The sequence below is a fragment of the Cataglyphis hispanica genome, chromosome 12 (genome assembly GCF_021464435.1).
Source record: "Cataglyphis hispanica isolate Lineage 1 chromosome 12, ULB_Chis1_1.0, whole genome shotgun sequence".
NCBI classification, from domain to species: Eukaryota; Metazoa; Arthropoda; class Insecta; order Hymenoptera; family Formicidae; genus Cataglyphis; species Cataglyphis hispanica.
The window spans coordinates 5,189,908-5,214,485 of record NC_065965.1 but is presented as its reverse complement, the minus strand read 5'-3'; the positions used below and the strand labels follow the sequence as shown (position 1 = coordinate 5,214,485).

The following is a 24,578-nucleotide window of genomic DNA, read 5'->3' as shown; positions in this document are numbered from 1 at the left end:
CACACACACACACACACACACACACACACACACACACACACGCACGCACGCATGCACGCACGCACGCACGCACGCACGCACGCACGCACGCACGCACGCACACACGCACGCACACATACACACATAGGCGCGTCGCTCAAGGTTATAGAGACAGTGGGGCACCCGCACGTATACGCACGGCGCAGTGATAGTAACCTACGTGCGATTACATACCGAGTAATCCGTACAACCAGGTGGTCCCCCATGTCCCTTCCATACAATAGTGATCTCCCCATACAATAGTGATGTCCCTTCTATTTATCTCAGAGCGCTCCGCTTTGCTCAGCTTTTCGACCCTCTTGTTTAACGGCCCGTATTACGTGTTCTCGTCTGTGCCTCGTTGAACTTACCGCATTGCGACATTCGAACTCGTCTATTACCATACGAAGCACACTGTCCCATATTAGCGTTTGCATCTATATATTTCTCGTGAAAATTAATAAGAAAAATCTTTGATTAATTGATTAATCTCTTGAAAGTATAAGTTATCTCACAATGACAGCAAATAAAAGAAAAATTTTACTCGAAATATTTTATTCATTTACGCATTTCTAATATTGAGCATTTCCTTTTCTTCATATGTCAAACATTAAGAAAAAATTTATATCAAAATTAAAAAATTTATCTTTATTATAATTCACTCTTTTGTCAGAATTTGGAAAAATATTCTGGTAGCAGATAATTAAAAGAAGAAACTGTTTCTGAATCATAAAACTGACAGATAACGTCATTCTGATAAGCGTAGAAAGGAATTAAAAAGATTTCATTAAATCGGCATCTATACAATTACACTAAAGAAAATTATATGCAGCATCATTTTGACTATTAAAGTGTGCGTGCACATTTTCTCATTTGCAACATCACGCGAGCGACTTTATTTTACATCGTGCACATAACGGCCACGCATCGCAAAAATGCTGCGCTAACGTTTTTCGTGAACGCAGAAGTGTGCGAGGAGAGATCCGGTAACATCGTTTATCGTGCGTAACTCTGAGTCTGTGAATGACGGAAAAATAAGCCGGTTTCGCGCAACCTGTTTGGAATAAAAATGCTCGTGATCACGGTTCGTAACCTGCCGCTTAGCGCACGGATAGATCCTCCTCGCACCATTCATTGCGGGATTTATCTATCGAGCGTGAGACATTCTGGGTACATACCCGACGATGTGAACATTTTATAATATTCGCGTCGCGCGCTTCTTAGCATCGCCGCTGGCATTCTGTCGGATTAACTAGCACGTGCCTGAAATGCTGGAATTTCCGCGGACCGCCGCGTTCTCCAAGTCTGGAAACGACGAAGGTGATACCGCTCGCGTTGTAGTTAACTTCGTTTAATCGACGTGTCACTCTATGCAAATTTTTGTTCTGGTAAATGCTTTCACGCAAACGCTTCCAAAGAGAATTTATTATCGTGAGAATTCATTGATTCACGACGTGATATTAATTACTCAAATAAAATTTTATATACATATTATTATAAAAATTATATAATATTTTTCTAAAAGTATTTCAGAAATTGCGCGATTACATCGATACAAAATCTTATGGAAAAAATTCATTCGAGATTTTTAAAATTCAAGAGGAAGTTGAGGATTGCTCTGAGCAACGTTGCTTATATCTGACAATAAATATATAGAAGAGATAACGTTTTTTAACAGGATAATTGTCCAATCAATAGGTCCCTCTAGACACAACTTTATTCGAACACTTACGCGCTTGAATTGCCGTGATACATCTTCAAAATCGATTCTGAGAAATATCGCGATTTTATATTACTTTTGTGTCATGGGACCAATAAGGATCAGCGTATTTCCCTCGCATACCAAACGTACTGCGATCGGAATGCAAGGAAAACAGCTTGTTTATCGTGACGTGCATCGAAATGTGAAACCGTCAGAAATTGAACTTCCACCAATAGATATGCAATCGATCGAAAAGCTCGATCGAGTGAGCAACTTTCACTTCATACATCTCATGTTTCCTCATCGAGATCATATTTAAAATGCATTACATCGTTATTGTTAATTGACGCTCGGATTAAAATTTATTTTTTATTTCGGCTATTGCCAAATCTGACCTTTCCCTTTTCGCGAAGCAATTGTCGGGAAATTGGAGAACGGGACTGAATTCCTCTTTGACCTTTACGTTCAAACTCCGTTCTTTCTCGTCGGTTGTAGACATTCCACAATGTAATTGGCCGTATCGTAGGTATTACGTTATGTGTAATTAGCATTAGTTTAACGACCAATAGCTGTTGTTAACCCACATCGAATTTTTTATTCAATCACGTTCGTCGAGATTCCAAAGACTTGGCAACTTATCGCGATAGCGGAATTCCCGTATGAATATCGAAATTGCATCTACTGCCGGCATTTTTGACATTGTCACAATCGTCGGGAGCGACATTGATACATAAAAAATTCTCGAGTCGGATGAAAACGTTTTTAACTTTAATCGAGCCAAAAAATAACGCAGCGCAATATATTCTTTCGTCCGAATAAAGTAAGTTTTATCGTTTCTAGCTGTCTCTTTTCCATTGAAATTCTTTGATCATTTGAAAGTCAATGTTTTCTTAGCAAAACTTTTCTTGATCGTCTCACTTTGGTCATTCTTTAAATCTTTCTATCTAGTTTTCGAATTTGAAAACTCGGCAGAAAATTCGGGTTAAATAAATCTATTTTAAATCAGATTTTTAAATTTTTTAAGTTTAATAATATATAAACTGAAAAGAATAATGTATTTTAATGACGCATAAAAATTCTTTTTTAAAACAGAAAAAATTTCAAAAATTTTCAAAAATTGTCAAAAAGATGCTTGTGTAAAAGGAAAAAAATACAATAAAATATGAAACAAAAGTTTCGTTTGTAAAAATCAATCAGTCGACATACTCTAATGAAAAGAGGAGCATTCCTCGATCACACTGACGCAATCTTAATCGCGTGTGGGTTTCTCGTACAGCCAATCCGCTTCGATCACCATGCAGTCACGCTCCTCCAGGCTTGTAGAGCACACCTGTTCGCGGAGTTGAGCAATCCTATCGCCCACGATACACAGGCTGACTGGTCGAAGAACCGATTGACATGCTGCTACCAGTGATCTACGACACACTCGTTGACATATTCCGTCGTGCATCGTGGTTTCTATCAATATAAATCAGTATTCTGAGCGAGTCGCCCGAGTTCGGACCATACTATTGTACATACATTATCATGTGCAGAAATGTATGTATACCTACAGTGGTATATTTTCCTTTACTACTTGGACTGTGAAGTAGATAAAGATCTAGCAAAAACAAGTTGACAATTGTTGATATCCTCTTGTTCAATATCTGATTTATATAAACTAGAATATTACAAAACACACGCGCTATTTATTTCCTTATACTAAATATTATTTAATAAAAAAATTGCAATTAAAAAATTTCAAATTAAAAAAAAAGAAATGTCTTCTCGAGATATGCAAATTTTACATTTAAAATAATATAATATTAATTTAATTTTCATAAATAGTTTCTCTCTTTAAATTAAGATAAATTGTATTTTTTAAATAAATATTAAACTTTGCATGCAATGTTGGCTCAATCATCGAAATTAATTGAAAATGCAAGAAGACAGAAAATAACCAATCAAAATTTTCAAAATTTATAGAATGCTGAATAATTGAAGACAATAAAAAATTAATTGTTACATGGTATTTTTGATTATTATTTATGATATAGCCATTGGCATTGTTGCGAATGATGCGACTCGAGCAAAAAAATAATAGTGCGAGACATTTATATTATCGAATTCCTGAGACGTAACAAATATCGGAAAACAGTTCACAATCATTTTATGATTAATCAACTTCTAATAGACGCATAACTGTATAACAATAATAGATCTTTATCGAAACGCGTTCTGTACGATAATTTATTTATTTTAAATAAAAATCGCGAAGCAACAGAAATAAAAATTAAAAATTATAAAATCCTTTTGTAAAAATTATTTTGTACAAAATTATAAGAAATTAAAAAATTCTTTTCTAGTCTCTCCCCTTTCTCTCTTTATCGACATCCCGATATATGCCGCGGTACCGAGAATTTACGCACTGCAGCCGAGCGCAAAAAAATATACACCTATTTGCATTATTTATGTGGACTGAGCGTCGTAAATAAGTGTAACGAAGCGTACATACGATTCGCTTAAGCATAACATCGTTATGCTTTCCGTTGGGTGCAACTATTATATCTCCTTCCCTAACTCTCTCTCTCTCTCTCTCTCTCTCTTTCTTTAGTACTTTCGTGCGTTCTCCGCGAAACGAGGTTTAACACGCGATGTACACGGACGAATAAGCCGTCGTTAATTTATAGTCTAATGGAATGGAACCCATTAAATGTGCTACGAAAATCGAGATGTGTTAATAAAGTCGGCCGCGAAGATATTGCCTTTTTTTTTCTGCGATATATAAAAAGTAAACAGGAAATTGTGCTTCTTTCGGTTTCGTTCGGTTCTCTGATTTCAAATGCGAGGAAAGCCAGCTTTATATATTATATTTCAGATCAAATAAATAATATAAATTTGTCTCAGTACAATTGCCAGCCGAGATTCTTCGCGAAGAATTGAGAGGAGAGCTTTCTCTCAAACTCTTTTTCTTTCAAACTCTTTTTTAAATAGCTGCTACAATCAGAATAGAGTGACGAGAATCTTTGTTTCCAAAGAACAAATTTGTTCATATTGTAGTGATTTGCAAAAGTCAAAGAAAAGAGAGATATCCTTCTACCGATATCCTTTGTTTCCATCGAACAAAGCTGACAGTTTAGTCGGACGAGCAGGAGGGACCTCACCATGGCTCTTCGTAACTCCCCAGGCTCGGCGAGGTTCTTTGTCCGACGCGTAATACTAGTTCAAAGAGGATCCTTCTGTCGCCCTATTCAAACAACGGGAAGGGACCGTGCGGCGAGTCGTAAATGTTGAGTTTAAGTTCCGTGAGTGCAAGTGCGTCGGAAGTGGTGAGTGAGGCCGCTCGTGCACTTTCGACCTCGAATCACCGTAAAATTGTCCTACTTGCGAGCGCGAAACAAAGAGATTCCGGGTGAAGGGTATTCTGTGAAGTTTAATTCTTAAAGGCAACAATGTGTATGTAACGACATGCTTCCTGAGGAATTTCTATTTCAGCATTGCGGAATTAGAGAGCCCTTTAGTCACACTTGAAACCTTCTCTTGACGAATAATTAATCCTATCGCAATTGATTGATTCGCGGCGCGCTGCACGGATAACAAATCCGTTAAATGCGTATTAGGTAAATTACATGTATTATTATATTACGTAGGAAGGCGCGCATACGTGAATGTAATTCATCTTTAAAACCAGCTTTTGAGGATTAATGCAATTTGGCGAATGAATAGGATTCTCCGTGCTTTCAACGTTGCTTCGTATGTCGTAGAAAGCAGTTTAGACGAAAGGTCGATGTTCACCTCCGGCCATGTACGATCTCTCGTTTCCAATGCTGGTTTTTCAATGGAATAAATTAAGTAGGGAAAGTAAGAGCGAAAGAGAGCCCATTCATCTTCCAATACTCGGATGAGTTATTTATTGCCGTATGGAGAGAGAAGCACTCAAAAATTAAATTAGTTGAAAATACAAATATCATATGATTTAATGAACGAGCGTCTCGGCTCATCGATATGCCACTATGAACTCTCGCAAGAGTGTCACATTTGTTGATTCAGCAATAAGGATAATGAACGAGACATCTTCAAAGCGAGCCTTAATGAAAGGGAGGGATCGCATTATCGAGACACCGGAAAAGCAACGCAAACAGAAGGAGATTCCTCTTCTCGAGAGGAAACTCGATGCAATTACGCAATTATGCTACGCGAGTGCGCAGCAAGTAAGGTTGAGAGACGTCCAGTTCTAATGAAAGAGATGCAAATGACCGTGCGTTAAGTACACAAACGTAGCTTCTACCTAAAATACAATAAAAATACGAGCTGGCTAGCCTTGACCGCGCGCGTCACTTTCAACCGTGTCTTATTGTTAGACAGAAACACGGAACGCGATGATTGAAAGCTAGAGCTAAGAAATACAATTTATTTATTTATCATGAAGTTGTTATCATGAAGTGAAAAAAACATGATTTTTTTTATTTAATTAATATTATTTAATTATATTATTATATTGTTATTATTTAATTATTTAGTTATATTATTTATTTAATTAATCTTATTAATTTTATTTAATTATAACTATTACATTTTATAAATAATGCTTTTTCTCGAATGAATGGAATGATCACACATACCATTATTTCAACATCCTCCGCTTGATACATCACATCTCATTTCTCCACGAAGCTCTTCAATTGCCGAGTAAGATGGCAATCGCGTGTAAAACTTCGTAATAATAAATTAGAGATCACCTTACTAATTAGCTCCAACGTGATGCGCGAGATTATGCACCGAGCGTTTTTGAATCGCAGGCTTACATTACGTCGGTCATCTTGCTTACGGTACCGCGAATCGTGATGCGCATAATAATCATCTCACGTTGCCATCTGGAACTCGGCAGTTCCACGCTGGCGCGGTCCAGGCGAACGTTAATATCGAGAAAATTGCTTTTATCACAACGTCAGTATATCACCGCTACGTCATCGTTCATCGCCTCTGTGCCTTTGTCTTTTTTTTTTTTTTTTCTTCCTTAGCCCTACGTTCCAATCTTGCATACGCTCGTCCTGCCTCCTGCGTGCCAGTAACGTGCATCAGATGAAACATAAACAATCTTGACATCAGACAATAATAGCCGTATCGAGTATGTCGTTTAAAGAGGCACGGAAAGATTATTTCATATATTCCGTATAATTACTTGATACAATCTCTCTCTACGCAACTAACTCCAGATTATTTTAAAATATACTGCATAATTAATTTCGTAAAAAAATAAAATACACGCAACACAATCAGAGAGAAGAATGCAGTGGAGAGGACATTTCCTTTCACGTATTAAACAGGATATTCGTGAATAAATTGTTGAGTTAATTTTTTAAAATAAATTTTTTTCTTAATACGAATGTAATCGGCTTTACGTTATTCAATGTATAAATAATGGATATGAATAAATTTTTATTTTTTATTTTTTATTCTTTTGAAATGTGACTAAAAATACTATGTTATTAATGTATCTCTTTCTGTCGGTAACATGCCAAGATTAATGTAAATAAAGATTTATCGTTGAAAACCGAATACAATGAGCGTGAGGGGAGAGACGTGTAGCTTAACCTTTTCCTCGGGCGCACAGGTGCCCGAAGCCGATGCTAGGCGTAAATAACCGCAATAAAAGGTTAATGCATCGCTCTAGAAGAGAGAAGGAGAGATGTGTTTTATAGCCGAGTTAACGGGCGCCTCGCTTTGCACAAGGGGAAGTGCATCAGTCCGTACTCGGATTCCGAAATGAACCTGGCTGGTGGCAGGATACGGATATATGTATATATATATATATATATATATATATATATATATATATATATGTATGTATGTATGTATGTATGTATGCGCTGGTTTACGATATAAAATCGGGAGAACACAGGAAAGAATAAAGGTGCGCGAAATTGCAGGTGCAACAATCGCCGCAATTCGCGATGCACGTGCACGTGCAAGCGAGTCCGAGCACGTGCGATCAGCTGTTTACGCTGTAAATGCTACATACGCTCGCTAGTGTGTTATTAATACTTGGTCCATGCAAGTTGAAATAATTTTCTAAACAAACGATCGAATGACGTCTCATCGATACGTTACTCTTTCATCACATCGCAAAGCGCAGCTTCTAGAAATCGATATTCTCTTTGCGCGCCAATATTGCATACAAATGCACATACATATATATTCCCGAATATTACATAGCATAAATTAATGCAGATTTAGTTCATATTTACACAAGCATTTTCATAATCGATATAGTGCAATCAATAAGAAAATAAGCTTTATAATTTCTACGTAAAATTATATTATCATTTATATGGGAATTAAAATACTATATATTTTAATTTATGAAAAGATCGTAAAGTTTATTTTTATGCAGTATATTATCACAATTATTTTCTTCCATTATTCTTACAATTGAAATTTAAACGTTGGTGTTATAAAAAATTAAGCTATATATCTATATATTTAATTAAAATTAAATATATAAATTTTGTCAAAATTCTCCGAAATTTCGGTCCGTATTTTAATCTAAATATGGTCCGATCGATTTTTGTTTCAATACAAAGATCACTTGTGTATGATGTTAACATGAGATCGAACAGCTATATGCACAGCGAAAATGCGGCCCTCTTTGACACAACGCTCATTTACAATTCTTATTCCCGTATTTACGTGTTGTCGTCGCCTTATATAGAACCGATCACTCGTGCACAGTTTTTTTTACGGCTTCCAGCAGAATCGACATCAATACTAAACGAGAACGGGAGAGAAGGCAGCTTTCCTGAAATTCTCGCTCTGTGCCGCGATCGGCAGACGGCAGCGGAATTTGCATTGAATGCAATAACTTATCAAAGCTTGGAAAAAAGAAACGTCACGGCGCACACGGCGAAACCGTTCGATGCATCTTGATTAATAACGGGGAAGCCGTGAGCTGCTACCTCCATTTTCATGTTACGCTTATGCGATAAATTATATCGCGGGAATAGAAACGATATGGTAGAAAAGATTCTCGCCATTGAGGAAAATCGCGCTTTGACCAAGTCGAAATTGTCATTCAATGCGCCCCATAAATACCGAGATCCGCATTCTATGCTCGATCTCCTTTTTCTCATTAATTTCCCGGAGACACGCTGTGTCTTCTTCTTCCATTACGGATTACATCCCGCAGTCTGCGTGATGTCACGAATCATTAACGATCTTCGTTGCGACTTATGAGCTTGTATTTGCAAGTTACAGTGTAGAACACTTAACGCCTGAAAACTTAATAAAGAAGTTAAAGCAAACCGTTAAAAATAACAGATACGCTCGATAAGTTACAAAGCAATGATCGACTTAGCTTCGAATATATAGGACGACTATTTATAATGAACGAAGTCAAATACGTTTCAAAAACTAGATTTGATACGATATTTTTCTATTCGTGATAATTTATGTTCCGGGAGAGAGAAAGAATTTGATTACACAAAGGAACTTTTTTCGAGATACAGAGAGAAGCGCCAAGATAATCTCAAAGTCATCTTTCGTAAATGATATCTTTTTTGTGTACATCGATTCTCTTGTACGTTGCTCTATGAAATGATAAAACATCATGACAAAAAATTATTCAGTTTATCCTAAGATACTTCTTTAGTTTCTTCCAAAGAAATTTCTTTGGTTTAATAACTAAAATTTTTTATCTACCATCAAGAACTATAGAATTATCGATATTAAAGCTGAAACTCTTTAATCATCCACATAATGATGCGTCAACTTTAATACACACTTAAAAACAACAATATTTTTCGAAACGTATTCGTACTTTACTATTATTTTATCAATTTATATATTAATTTATCTTACACATCTTTCTCTCTAGCAATTAATTAATTTATTCTGTTGAGAATATATTTATCTGTATACACGCCGAAATGTTTATATCGAATCCTCTTATTCTGTGCCGCGCCTTAATTTAGGTCTGGTACAACCGGCGCCTGCCAGCGTTTAATAAAGTCGCGATTAATAGCGGCCGCTTTAACGGGCCGCTAACCGGTGCATGTTACCAAGCAAAGTGCTCGACTAGCGAAAAGTCGAGACCATAGTCGGCCGACCATGGATAGATCGCGCGCGGGAGCGGTCCAGAGCCCAGGCTCTTTCTCTGTCTCTCTCTCTCTCTCTCTCTCTCTCTCTCTCTCTCTCTCTCTCTCTCTCTCAGGAGAGAAGCGCTCTCATGTTGCAAACCCGTATATATGCTTGCTCTGTCTGGAGCCAGCAATTACCTTGTGCTCGTGTGCGCGTCCGCGCGTGCACGCAACGTTTATCGAGCTATCGAGGTTGTGCAAATAACGCGAGAAAAATTTCTCCGACAGGAACAGAAAGAGACGGAGAAAGAGAGAAAGAGAGATGCGTGTCTAATTGTAGCCGCATGCGACGAGATATGGCACGGATTCTTTGATAAACGAGTTAGATGGAATAAAGAACGACGGTGGGTGAAGGGGAATCCTAAGCTCGAATCGAATATCGCATGTTCATAATTTTGCCTTTTTCACGACTCGAGGACTAATGTCCGCGGCCTCTTTCTCTCGCATATGTGTGCATTACACGTTAATGTGCACGTCGGATACGATGGTTTCACAGGCGATCCGATGACGCCGGCATCCCTCCTCTCATGGGCTCTCTCACTACGTAATGTAATTGGTAATTAATGTACATATACAGGTACGTATATATGTAACCGCGTGCCAATAAAATGAGTACAAAGCGCGCGCACGCGCGCGCAATTTGTAGTTGTAATCGATGTAGAAGCGAAAATGAACCGGAAAATGAAAAGCAAAATGTTTGATATCCGAATCAAAAAGCTCGTTGAAAATACAAGCGTGTTGCAAAAGCGGAGATTTAATTGCTACAAAACGCAATTGATTTTGTATGTGTTTCCATATTATTTCATTAATTTATCGAAAATACAACCTTCATTTCCTCTACAACGCTCCATTCTGCTACATCGCGTTTTAAGCGATATTAAATTCACGAACTGTTTTATTCAAACGCGAAACGCCAAATATACGCGAACAGAAATATCCCGATTGCATTCGAAATTAATCAGAAGAATGTAGAGTATTGCAAAATTTAATATGCCTATCTTTATAAATATTCTACAACATTATTTTATTTAGTAATTATTAATTAGAAGTATTTTTTTTAATAATATCATATGCTTAGAGAATATAATGTCGTGTCCTGAAATTTTTGCAAGAAAAAAAATCCAGAACTTCACGCAAATCTCGGAAGAGACCTTGTTTCCATTTATTGTTAGAGTTAAGAAATTGTTATTGCGTCTTTATCTCACAGTAAAGAAATAATAAGGGACATCAATTTCGCGGACGATATCCGTTCGTTTCATCCGCGAGAATGAAACATTTACGATTCATAAAGCGTTACGAACAACAATGACAACGATGACGAGTGATCCTTCTGTACGATAAGCCCGACAGTTTGTTTCTCTTTCTGTTTCTCTCTTTCTCTGTCTATTCTTCTAGCAACTGAAATAGCCAATATCCGAGAAAGGGATAGGGACAATCATAGGTCCCTTTTCCCGTCGATCGTGGCACAATAATCGGAATAAATATACGGGATCGGTCCGGTTGCTATCGTCTAACTAACAATTTGGAGCGTGGCGTAGAAACAACAAACGACTATACTGTATCCTTGCCTTAGGAAGAGATCGAGATTGCTTCTTTGAAAATTCACTCGAACGTGTTCCAATCGGATGATATAAACGCATCGGAGATCGGACGTACCGTTTCTACCGCAAGGCAAAAGTAAGCGAGTATAATATAGGAATTCACATATCTGAAAATTCCACCGACCATGGCGTATAATCAAGAATATGTTGGCGATATAGTTAATCGGAAAAACGAATGACGTAAATATCAAAGAAATGTTCGAAGCGTCAAATTTATCAAACGTAATATTATATTTATAAAAAAATGTTGAAAATACAGTGCAATCAAATTTTCTGGTTTTAATCTGATTTCCATATCTATAATAGAAAGAGTAATGAACAGCATTGAAATATAATAATTCTCATTAAATATTCTGAATTAATTCTCGTTAAATGGACAAATATTTTTAATTTTTTTCATATTTCTAAAAAGCGATGATCTTTCAAGTGTACGAGTCACGCAAAAGCATCACTAGATCAATAAAAGATTTTTCCGCGTAGAGATTCGCAGGCTACAGAGTCGTCTTCACTATTTATGGAGAACTAGTTTGCGGATTTTTTCGCGTGCCTTTCGTTGGTGGAACGAATGTCGGCATAGCGAAGAGTCCATTCTGGTAGTAACGGCGGGCGAACCGGATTTCACCGGTAAATTGATCGGATTATAGTGACAAATTCGCGTCCTGGAGAAAGTCATGAGTGGACTGAGCAGCGGCAATCGTTTCTCAAGAAGATCAACAGGATCTGCGAGACGGACGATTCGAAGCGAAACGAGTTTCAATGTAAAAAAATTCGAGATTCAGTCTTCAGATCCCACTCGAGCGCGCCATTGTGTTAAAATTATTCGTAGACCGCGCGAATAGAGGAGAGAGATTTCTTTTTTTTTTTTATAAAACCCTATTTTTATAAAACCCCCGAAGAATATACGTATTATAAAGTGAACGTTGTGCACGCTCCTCGCATTCTTCTTTCGGTGAATGCGTTTTGCGACGAAAGCCGACGTTTCTAAATCGACGGTTGGCGTGCGCTTATGCGTTCGCGCCGCTTATATCGTGCTCGTCGACAACCGGTCGGCGGAGCGCGTGAAACACGCGTGTGAACGTCGGCGATCATGCATAAGTGGGATACGCAACAGCGGGATACGGGATGCTCACGATTCTTTTCCATTTACAGACAACCGACACATCTCTTATCCCTCTACAAATCTTTAACAGAAAAATCATTGCGTGACTTACAATTAAGTTACTGAAACATACGTATAAGGATGTCTACTTAAATCTTGGAAAAAAAAATTCTCTGAAAATTTCCTGATCTTTTAACTATTTTTGTTAAAAATATTTAAAAAATTTTTTGGTAATAAGTTTTTGGTAATAAGTTTTTTATTTTATTTTATTGCATTTTTTAATGTTTTTTATTTGTAAGGAAAAACGTAGAGCTTCTTAACTTTCAAGTATTACATTTGTAAATGTATTGAAAAAAAAATTGAATAATTATCGTAAAAGTATTTTTCACTTGTATATACAATTTTCATTTTTTGTTATTAAAAATTACAATAAAGAATATTCTGTATATTCAATATTTTATTAAGACTACATGTAAACAAACATGAAAAAATATATATATTTATAATATATTTCAAACACATGATTTACTTAGCTTGCCGAATGTTTATAATATAAAAGCGAAATTATTAAAAAAAGAATTTTTTCAAGAGAAGTTCCCTAATTAAATTCCATGAGAATTACTTAATTTTTCCAAGTACAAAAAAAATCCCTGAGAATATTCCAGGCTTTCTATGTTTTTCCAAGAAGTAGACATCCCAGTACAAATTAAAAGTAACGAAAAAAAGAGATTTAATTTTCATTGATCAAAGGCTCGCTCCGATTTCGTCGACTGTTGAAAACCGTGAAAAATTAAACGCGATTATGAAGGCAGAAATCATCGAACACTCGCGCGCTCGCTATACGCAGTGGCCTATAAATCAGTTTAATTCTCGTGCGATTCGATACAATGTTTCGAACGCGGGTTCCGGTGGGATCGCTCGAACGCCCCCTTGGGCCCGCGCCTAGCTTCGAATAGGGGTGGTAGAAGCCCGTGGAAGAAGGAGAAAGAGAGAGAGAATAATCGCGCGCAATTACAGTACGCGCGCGGCGGCGATCGCGTCGATAATCATTCGGAGATGAGATCGCCCGCGTGCAAGATGCATCGCGAACCCGGCCGCGGCGCACGAGAGAGATGCACTCGGGGGGGAAATATTTTATTCGGACGCGAGCCGTGTAATTATTCCCGCATAGAGTATATCTCAGCTCGTGCGCCGCGAGTATCTTCGAGATGCCCTTCTCCCGAGATGCCTCTCTTTGCGTTCCGCGGTTGTAGCGAGCCGCCGTCGTGGACAAATTGAATGCTCTACGACGAGCGAAAGAGAGAGAGAGAGATGATGGTTACAGGCTATTTTACAAAGATCTAGCGATGAGTCCTTCACGGTATATTTATTTAGAAGAACGCACGAGCGGATGCACGATCGTTACGTGGCGTCTTATCGACGAAACGAAATTATGCTTCGAAACGTCAAATTAAAATTATAAAATGCGCTTCTAAATTGTAAAAAATTAAGAACATATCCTTCTAATTAATTTTTAATGCGTCATTTATATCGATTATTTATTTCGCTATCGAATATTCTGACGTTTATGAATTAAATTCCACTCAACATGATATTATGATACATAAAACACCCTGTAGCATTATAAGCGGAAGTCAATTCGTTTGATGTTGGGATAATCTAACTTTGACGTATCATTCGCGGAAATGCCTTTTAAACATTTGACACATCAGTGATTATCTCTGCCATAAATCAATATTATCCTTTGTTAAGCTCGATAATATCCGATAATATCGATAATGAGAGTTTTCAGAAAATCCCAAAACTCATTACGTACTTTTTAATCCCCTCCCCTCTCTTCGCCTAAATTAAATTTCGACACTCGATGTATCTGGACGATCGTTAGCTTATCGCTCCTGTACATTTTAACAGGTAGATTTTCGAGGCGATAATCAGCTGCGCTCTCGTCATCCCTCGACTTCCGCATCTTCCGCGGAACAGCCGACAGATGGTCGAACGAACTCCCTCTCGATTTAACGGACGCTCACGCGATCCATTCAAGTCAATCGTCTCGCTGCCATCGATCTTCGCTATGCGCGACCGCGAGCGAAGCGCGTATAACGGTCGGCGGCCAAGAATGAAGGCGATTGAGCGGGTCAGCAAAATGCCCTTTCCCTCCCGGCAAGAGTGCAATTAAATGATCGATTTATGGTTCCCGCCGATCGTTACACACCGGATATCTGCCTGGTTCGCCTCGCTAATGACGTAGGGTACTGTGCTTACGCGAGAGATATTCTCTGCTAGGTGTACTCGCGTCGCTTGAATACGTACTCACACGAGACGCATATGTAGAAGGAAAACGGACGCCAGCTGCGCATTTATTAACGATCGCAAACGCGTGAATGCGCGCGAACGTGTCTATTGTATGTCGCAATCGATTGCTTTGCTCCTCGTTGAGATGCGAAACATTTAAATCGAAAAATTCAACTCAAAACTCTCGCGCCGAGTCCTCTTGCATATTGTGAAGCCGGTTTATATCTGGTGACACAGATTTTCAAATGAAAAACTGAACCTCGAATCGTATTGTTCTGTTACTTCAACCGAAACCCGATTTAGCTGCTAGCATATATATATATAAATCGAATTGAAAAAAAATCGCTCAACACGTTAGGATCATAGTTCAGCGAAGAGCAGGCACGCGCGAGGATATATTGCGAGTTCAAAATCAATCTACGTGAGCAGCGTAGCTAATTACTCTTAGCCTAGTATACCATCTTGGGGTCATAAATAATATTCCAAAAATAATTAGAATAAAACGAAGAATTTATTATTATTCTAATTATACAGGATCAGCCCAAACGGTTCAGAATTAAATTTCTTTTAAAATCTCAAAATCTGATCTAATTATTATTAAACTATATGTATAGATTTTATCATATTTTATAAAGACATATTATAATCGCCAAGTTTCCCGATTAATTAACGCAAATAATAAAAATCGAAATTAATTAACTGGAACGAATGATTTGCATACGTGATTTCACCTACAATTGCTCTCGCAACTATGGTCTGCGTTTCCGCTTTCATTGTAAACGAGCCTGCTTCGCGATGTATATGCGTGCGTTCGATAAAGGAAGCCGATATTCTGGTTCACGTATGTGAGTGTCCGGCTATCGATAAGCCATATGGATATCTACCGATTCGTGGCGCGCATCTTGTCTCGTGAAAACCGGATTCGTCCGATACTCGAGCGAGCTTGGCTAATGAGAGACCCTCTTTTACAAGGTGTCTTCCACGCGAACAGCATCGAGAATCTACCGACTCTTACCAAGAACATAATTCACGAAAAGGGGATCGACGCTTATTAACCGGGCTTGGAATATCCTGCACAAATCGCATTGGGATATATTTTAAATAAAATAGTACACATATTAACGGGGAATCTTTTTTCTCAGATTTAAAAATTTTTTAAACGAAACATCTTTCTTTTTTTTTAAATATTTCACTAATAATATTTTCCCGTTTCAAAATATATAATCGTAAATAAAATAAAACTCAAGGAATTAATATACATTTTTAAATTGTTTTGCATTATTTTATTAATTTATGTATATATTTGCATTTTACTTGTTTTATGATTCATGTCATATTTTTAGATTCGAATACGCTATGCACATAAATATTGTCTATATCGTAACTTTTACATCATGTTCATCTAACATAGCTTAAATAATCTTCCACTGATTATATCTGGGCGTGATTCGCAGCATCTTCATTGTTGCACGAGCAGATATTTATCTCGCGTTCATCCTCTTCGCACGCCCAAGTACCGCTTAGTTAATCCCTTAGGTGCGACAGATGGCAACGAAAAATATTCTACACTATTGTATAATATCTACATTGCAGATTCATTAGGATATATATGTATATATACTTTTTCATTTTTTTAAATTTTAATATAAAAAAATATTTCGTATCTTTACTATTTGAAATTAAATTTGATTTTCTAAATCATGTATTGTATATAGAATATTGTAACGCCAAAAATTTATTTCTCTATTTAGTAACGCGATATATATATATATATATATATAGTATATGAAAAGAAATTTGGTAGCAACGCTTAAGTGCATATTCTGCCGAGTGCAAGATCGGTCTTGCGCGATAAAGTCGTCGTCACGTCACGCCAGTTGACACGCAGTTTCCTCGGGCGTCTATAAGTGCGCACACGTGAAAGGAAGCGGAAAATGGTCTCACCGCAAACACCCGCCTTTCCATTTTCTTTAAAGAGACCATTGAGCACCGGCAAACAAGTTCTAAACGCATGCTATACGCGTCTCTCAATATGCACTTCTCCGTTTCGCACGATGAAAAGTTCGTTAAGATTGCAAAGTTAAATGGGTGATAAAGATGAAGATTGCACGTGGACAAATGGAATATTTTTATTAATTCATTATTAATTTTATAATCGTACTAAATAAATAAATATTTTATTGTTGAAAATAGCTTTTCATTTATTTTTTAATTTAAAATAAATTAAAATATTAATGATATATTTATAATGGAAACGATTGTTCAGCCATTTTCTTGGAGGTATGGTTGATCTAATCAAAATTCGAGTAGCACAGCGAAAAGCGGTCGTAAAGGGACGCCACAAACGAACGATTTTAAACCTCACTCCTATATCTGTATGTGCCAATCGGACCAGTGCCGATCCGTATTGTCTCTCGTAATTCTCACGAAATAACGCGTCTGACCTAGATTCGCAGATTGCATTTAAATCGTGATGAAACTCAGCGCGCGTAATGATAAGCCACGGTGCAATAAATCGCCATTGTGGCAGGGTGCTGCGCTACGAGATGTAACGGATTGCCCAGACAACGTTATAATTCGGAGTGCATGTTTCGCAAGAGAGTATATAATTTATACACAATGGCAAGTGGAAAAGTTATAACGAACTGCTTTTGTTATTCTAATTTTACTTTTATAAACAAATACACATCGCAGCTTTTCTCAAACAGTTATGTACTGACAAGTGATATAAATGATAACAAATTTTGTCAAAAACGACGTATAAAAATTCAATACAGAAAGAAAAAGAGGGAGAATGAGAGAATAAAAAAATTATTAGTGGATTAATGAGAAAGAGAAAGAGCGCGGATTAAGGTTGAAGAAAAAAGACACGAAGAATAAAGCCGATTAACTTTCGCAAAATTTTGCAATGTGCGTCAGTGGTTCTTGAAGGAACTCGAAGCTTTGAAGATTCGCCAACAAATTCGCTTTACGGCAAGCCCTTTACGGTGGGTTCGACGATTAAGTGCAATTACGCTTCCTCCGGCTATCTCCTTGGCTGGGTAGCGTTTTCGTCCTCGAGGATACGGTGCGGCGTAAGTGCAAGTTTATGCCCTCATTCGTCCGATGCGAATCCGCCGGCATAAAGTAAGGATCGCGCGCGGCAGTGGCTGTGCACGATATGCATCTCTTTGTTCTTTTTTTTTTTTGCCGTTTATTCGCGGTTTTCTCGGGAAATGACGGGAACAGAAGAATACGTCTGGCGAATGTCGTATAAAAGGAAAAAGGATCGTATAAAGTTCTTCTCAGTGCGGATAAAATCTCACGCGAAAAGCATTATATCGTAATATAATCGATGCTGGATGAATCGACAAATCGATCGTTTTGTCCGGAGAGAGGGAAGAGAGAAATCTCCTCTTTCTCCGGATCAATCCGTGAATTGATGACGCTTAAACGACGATTGTTAGAGCTATCCCGATTACTGCAGCATATATTTAACCAATAATCAATAATCATTAGAGTAAATGCAACCGACAATTTTATACGGATATTCAGCCGTCACGTAAATGCGCTCTTTACATATCTTCGATACAAAAACATAAGAAATGAATGGAACATAAAATGAAACTTTAGATTGCAAGTGCAGTCTAACAAGAGAATGAGATGAATCGAGAAATTAAAATTCCAGAAGAAGAGACCCATCGCATTTGTGAGAAAGCATGAAAAGATTTATAAAAAAATAATAAATTTTGTAAAAATCTCAGAATTTTCTTAGATTTCTAACATTATATATTATATTGATAAGGTAGCGAGGAGGTTTCCGAGGAGTCGAAACGAGCGTCACGCTCGATGATCCTGGCCGCAAAAGTGAGAATGACAAATTTTCCCGCGGGTCGACCTCAAAAACCACGGATGAGCGTTACTCTCCGGATCGGCGAGCTCTCGCGGTCGTAAAATTCCTCGCATCGTGTGCCGTGCGAGCGGTTACCGATTCGCCGCGGTTTGCAGATCGCGCGGACCGTTCTCGCGACCGCAACTTCGACGGATCTTTCGACGGAGAAAAGAACCGAGAAGAGAGATCAACGACATGCCTCAGCGCGCGCAGTTGCGTTATGCATATTTCATCGATATATTTCATCGAATCATACGATCGATCTTTTATACAATTAAATCTTCTATTAACCGTAAAAATTAATCGAATATAATTTCATAAATTTTTATTTTTATTAAAAGCTCGACTTATAATATGTTTTTTGTCTCGTCCGTTATAACTATTACAGAAATGATTATTACAATGCATCTCTGTAGGTCTCAAGAAATATGAGCTTTTTAAAAGTTCGAGAGCCCTTCGCTCTGTGAGTCACTCTCGCTGTGCCACCTACATCGCACGACGTCGAAAATAACACCGGTCTTCGCGACTCTTTCGCGAGGCGTTCATCCTTGATTTGAAGACCAAAGATGAAAGCCACGCATTACACGGCGATGATCTCTCGACAAGATAAGAGATGCATCCTATTCTTTAGAGCGTCATACATCCCCTCATGATGTATGCGTTTCGCCGGTGGGTGTCCAAGAGTGCTCTCCACGGTAATACGCCCTGCCAACGGAAGACAGTCAGAACTCGGGGCTATCGTGGAAGATTGCAGTCTTTATTAGCCTCGGAATAACCGATATTTTGTGAATTTCCTTTTTTCATTCGACGCAACCGAACGAAGTGGAAAGAACTCCCGCGGTAATTCTACGGCTCCCAAGTAACAGCGTAGAATTCTCAAAAATGTATAAATAACTCCACTTCTCTCCGTTCTTCCTTTTTTCGTTTTTTCGTAAACTTTAATTATACTTCTTTCTAACTTTAATTATACTTCGACGAATATATATATATATATATATATATATATATATATATATATATATATATAATACATGCGCTACGCACGCGCAAATAATCTGTATCGGATGTCCTGTGACTAATTACTCATCGCATCCAGTTTACGTCACAAAAGCTCAAGCGAAGCCTGAAATAATGGAGAATGCATTTCGCCAGAAATGACATTTTGAATTAATTACACCCCCATGCTCATTTGCAATGAGCAGATGGGAAATACGTAAATTCAGCGTATTATGCGACGTGTTAAATGGAACTAGCCTTGCTAAATTGTTGCGAATATACGCATTTCATTCCGCGGTTACTCTAATATTCTTATTATATTCTATTAATACTTACTCTGATATTCTAACATCAGAGAAATATTTTAGTTTAATAAATCAGATTCGTATACATGCATTTCGACATAAACATGCACGTTTGCGTAATAGTTATATTTTTAACCAATTTTGCAATAAAATAATTTTAAGGTCAACCTGTGCAGACAAATCAATATTCGTTTTTCGTTAGCAAAAGCTGCTCGAGACGTATTGTTCAATAACAATGTGGTCGGTATCGACATTCGATATTTACGAAATACAATCTACTAGGTCACAATAAGATATCAATACAATATATGTTAGATATATATCATACTATGTTTCGAAATACGAAGGACGCGTTCTAATATCGACCATCAATCCTTTGAATGAATTTTAGGAAAATGCGTGTAATAATTATTCTTAACTGAAATATCGAGAAAATTTTCGCTAAGTAAAGAAAAACCTTTTATAATTAACAAATCTAATAATGAATGATATAAAAAGATACGTATAAAAAATGTCAAAAAAATTAAAATTAAGAAAAATTAAAATCTTAAAATCTAAAAAAAAATTATAGACACTTCATAGATGTCTTTCAAGGATATTTTACTTGCGTTTTTATGATAATTGTCAATACATGAATGTCATGGACGACACTCTCTCACGCCAATATAAACATTCGACGAGTTCTCGATATCGATAAAGTAATCATTCCGCGGCTCGTCAAAGCGGAAGGCACCGATTGGCGAACAACCGTGAGAGAAAGAGCTCACGATTCGCCGCTGAATTTTTTCGAGAGGATAATACTTGAGGAACGGTACGTTGCCGAAGGATAACGCTCGCTCCCACTGCCGCTATCGAAAAAGAGAAACGCGGGAGAGAATAAGGATCGGGCCAGCGCGCAGGCCGCAGAAACTGAATCTGCCTATACTACTGTTTTCTTATTGGATCCTGCCGGACAACCGCGAACCGCATCGACACCGCAAGCGTAAAAAAAAAGAAAAAAAAATATTCGGGCGCAGGCTGGCAAGCACGCCGTTAAATCCTCGACGAGGAACTTCATTATGCAAACACGCAATTTCTATCCACTAACTTTGTTCTCGTCAATTATCCCTCGCCTTTGAGGGAAAAGGATCTCTGTCTGCAAGAAAATACACGCGACGATGTATATATGAAGAAGTTTATTGTCGATAGATATTTTTTGCTTTCACTTCTCTCTCTCGTTTCAGATAATTTAGTATAAAAAATATTTCCCTAAACAATTTTATATCAGAAAAAAATCTCTTTGAAAAGAATAAAACATTATATTTCTTCATGCATTGTATTCAGTTACAACGAAATCGAAATCGGAGCCGAGGCCTCTCGGGAAATTACTTCGTGCAGCCGGAAGGCGTGTTTTAGATTATGGTAATGCGGCTCTCTCAATTTCGAATCCGGCAACTGTTAAATCATCGCAAGGAAACGAAATTCTAATTTATGGTCGTTAGATGGTAATAAATAGGTTCAGAGCGATATAGCGAGCAAACTTGCGCGGAAATAAAGAACCGTTAAGAGAAAGTGCAAACACGACAACGTCATCCTAAACCGTGAGAAATGTTCAGTGAAATTTATCTTATCCCATAAGTAAACATACATTTGCAATTTTAATAATAAACGAACAGTAAGATACACATGTTACTTTTGCATAATCTTGTCTATTTAACAGAATCCGTTAAACAGTGTAGGCACATACACATAAGCATATATTGGACAAATAATATGTCAGGATGTATTGTATCGTATTTATTTATTTATTTATTTTTTTTTGGTTCGTTTTTATTTTCTTTTTTTTTTATTCGTCTTTATTTTTCTTTTTCTTCATCTTCAAATCAAGTACTTTTAACATTAAAACGTTAAAAAGAATTTCCCTCATATTTCTATAAATTAATATCAAGACTATTCTCTGCGCTTTGCCTTTATACTTGTGTACGCGAATGACGTGTAAAGGAACAGATTAGATATCCTACGGTGTTTATGCGTATACGCCCAATGTTGGATCCCGTTAGGCCGTCGTATACGCGTCGTCTCCACCTATGACTGAAAAAAAAAAACCACGTGATTACAGATGCGTGTGCGCGCGTGCATCGCGCATAATGAAGGAGCGGCTCCGAGATGCGACGCGACGCAAACGGCCGTTACATCATTTATCTCGCGGAAATCGTAGACTCGCATCGAAATAGCCAACACACGTCTTCGTGTTTCATATAACGCATGTTTCCTATAACGCATGTACACGCTCACGCAATGAGACGCATGTGCCGCGTCGCATATATATCTCACATTTTGCGCGTAGGTGCGGACCACGTGCGTATAACATGTGTGCGTACATGCGTGTATAAAGGGTGCGAAAATGGATATCGTCGTATCGGTAGTTTCAAGAGCGTCGACGAGAATGCGACGAAGAAATTGAATTACCGGAGGATGTATTCTGACACATGGGAGATCATTTATTTAAAATATGCTATATACTAAAGAGAGTTTGAACGCCATCGTCGGTCGGATGACGGAATAAAACTTACACTTTGACATACGGTTATTGCGGTAAGAAATTCTGCTCACGCTTTTTCATCGTAAATGCACTGATTGAATAGCAGTTTACGTCAAAGTGTCAAACGCGTATAATTATATAGCGTGTTCCAGATGTATGTAGAAGAGAGTCTCCAAAGAATAATAATGAGATTTCTAAATTGCAAATAATTTTGAGTTTCCATTTTTTTTTTTTATAATGCACGTCATACTTCCAAGTTGCATCAAGAAAGAGTCAGACGTTAATTCTAAGACACCCTGTGAAAAAGATCCTCAAGAATTAACAAGGCGTTTTTGCTGCTTTGAGACATCCGGTATGCGAGCGTGAATACATTACATTTCGCTCGTCTCCTCGCCAGACGACGGATCGCGTGATAATGAATCTCGGTGGGGAAAAGCTGCTGCCTTTATGACGTTCTAGTCGATTAAGCGCGATGTAATCGCAGCTGCCCGCCGCCAGCAGACACGCGGCTCTTTCGCGTCGCTGCTGCAACGGAGACGCGTAATCCAATTTGACGAGATTGCGTTTTCGCGCGGTCTCGACTGCCCGGAGCCGTCTTTTCCACTGCGTATTGCATCGTCGCGTATGATATTCTACTCGAGCTTTATTGACATTTCTGTTGTGAATATTCTTCGCGTATCTTGACGTATTGTATTAATATTTGTCGAAACAAAGTATTGAAATTTAGTCGAGCAATCTTACCATTCTCAACCTTTTTATCGGGCAAAATATTTTTATAAAAAAAAAAAAATTAGATTAAATAAATTTTGACGCGCGGACACTGATTTTCGAAGCTATAAAGGTATCGATACTCTCCTGAATTTAATCTTAAGTCGTCGTTTGCGTACGGATCACGTGTGTATAATAAACATGTAGACGTTAATGAGATACGATAGTAATTTATAGGACGCTATATAAGTCGCGACGGTATGCGAAAACGATACTGGGTGTGGTAACCTCGTGAGCGACTGATAAGAGTCTCCATAGATAATCCGAATGTGTACTCACTATGTTACGGCCACTGGCACGATACTCACCTGAAAAAGAATGAAAAAAAAATGGTTCAATAATGTTATCATTTCACGAGATGGATTCAATTATATGTTGGCAAATGTATTTTATCGGCGGATTTAGATGATGATATATTATAATGATACATGGTTTGAATTTAAATTATCCATACTTGACATTCCTATAATGTATAAAAAAGCTTTGTTAATATTTTCAATATCATTCTTAAATATTTGTGCGTATTAGAGCATTAAATTTTATATATAAAAATAATCATCCAAAACTTTTTGTGAGATTTTTATACAGTATATACATATATGTATATATATATTTGTATATATGTATTTGTATAAACGATATTATAAACATATTTTTAATAACATTTGAAAGCAAATACTTTTTTGAAGCCAAACTCGGTATAGTTTTAGTTATTATAATAACCTCATATAGTTTGCCCTTTTCCGAATCATAATTATTATTATGGTTGCGGTGCAAAAAAACAAAACATACAATGAATTAATGTTTATTGATATGCGAAAAAAATAAAACATACAATAGTGTGAATGCATTTTTAGCATAGTTTACTTTCGCGAGCTGAATCAAAAATCGATGAAAGTGATACGTTAATACAGCGTTTATAAAGAGCACATCAGAGATAACGATTCATAATACTATCCAAACCATATAACGGACATAATACATCAAGTAAAAGGTCACAAAGATTATTATATGTGAAAAAGCCATTTTTCTGGTTGCTATTCTGCTTCGAACAACTGCGAGATTTATCAACGAGATTTTTGTCAACGTCATTTAAAAACGCTGTTGTGTTAACTCGGTCATGTGATATGAACGCGTTACCCAAATCATCTGGCGAAACGTGTCAAACGCAAATCGGACGTCGATAGGCGTAATAAATCACGTCTCCAGCACCGGAAGTGCACCGTCGGCATTGTCGGCCTGACACACTTCGTCCTATAGATATGTGCAACTGCCATCGTAACTAAGTTAA

General features: G+C 37.5%; 2 protein-coding genes across 2 annotated transcripts in view; both read right to left on the bottom strand.

Moving 5' to 3' along the window:
* Positions 1-24,578, bottom strand: part of LOC126853628 (cadherin-99C) — a 103,017-nt gene that overhangs the window by 52,205 nt on the left and 26,234 nt on the right. The window lies entirely within an intron of this gene.
* The window catches only part of LOC126853696 (50S ribosomal protein L1), a 34,153-nt gene continuing 31,379 nt past the window's right edge, over positions 21,805-24,578 (bottom strand). Inside the window, exon 11 of the transcript XR_007687990.1 lies at positions 21,805-22,068. The gene's annotated coding sequence lies outside the window, so the exon portion shown is untranslated. The remainder of the gene's footprint in view (positions 22,069-24,578) is intronic.